This window comes from Carettochelys insculpta, chromosome 1, assembly GCF_033958435.1.
Source record: "Carettochelys insculpta isolate YL-2023 chromosome 1, ASM3395843v1, whole genome shotgun sequence".
In the NCBI taxonomy this organism is placed as follows: domain Eukaryota; kingdom Metazoa; phylum Chordata; order Testudines; family Carettochelyidae; genus Carettochelys; species Carettochelys insculpta.
The window spans coordinates 228,233,896-228,234,548 of NC_134137.1; positions in this window are offsets into that span (position 1 = coordinate 228,233,896).

Consider the following 653-nt stretch of genomic DNA (forward strand, 5'->3'; position numbering starts at 1 on the left):
TGTGAGCTCAGTGCTTGAGGGGGCCTTTTAGAGATCTGGAGCAAATAAGGGAGGGCGAAAAAGAGCAGGGATGGTGCTTGGTCTCTGCCAAGAGGACAGGGGACTGGACTGGACTGGACTGGACTGGACGACCTCCCAAGGTCCTTTACAGTTCTGAGATGTGTATCTCCATATATCACACACCACAGCCAAGGGGAGAATTCCACCCGCCCCAGCCATACCCCCCACACACCGAAGCCCCAGTGACTTTACCCCATTACCTCCCTCACCCAGCAGCAAGCCCCTCCCAGGCCCTCGCTGCCAACCCCGGGAACAGCTCCGCACCCCCGCGTCAGCAGCGGGCTCGCTGGAGGGGGCGGGGGCTTTCTACCGCTGTGGCCCCGCTGGGGGGCCCGGGGGCGCGGAAACACACGGCAGGGCAGCTCACAGCCCCGCCCACGCTCCTGGAAGTGGCTCAGACCCGCACAACCCCCACGCACCCGCCAGGGCCTCGCCGCCGGCGTGCCGGGGAAGCCCCGCCCCCGTTCCCCTCCGCATCCGGTGCTCGAGCGCCAGCTCCGGGCATCTCGCCAGCGCGCGAAGGTCAGGCGGGCGGGTGCTTGGGGGGAGGGAAGGAGCTGGTCTGATTGGCCGGCAGCCGGCTCCGCCTGGAA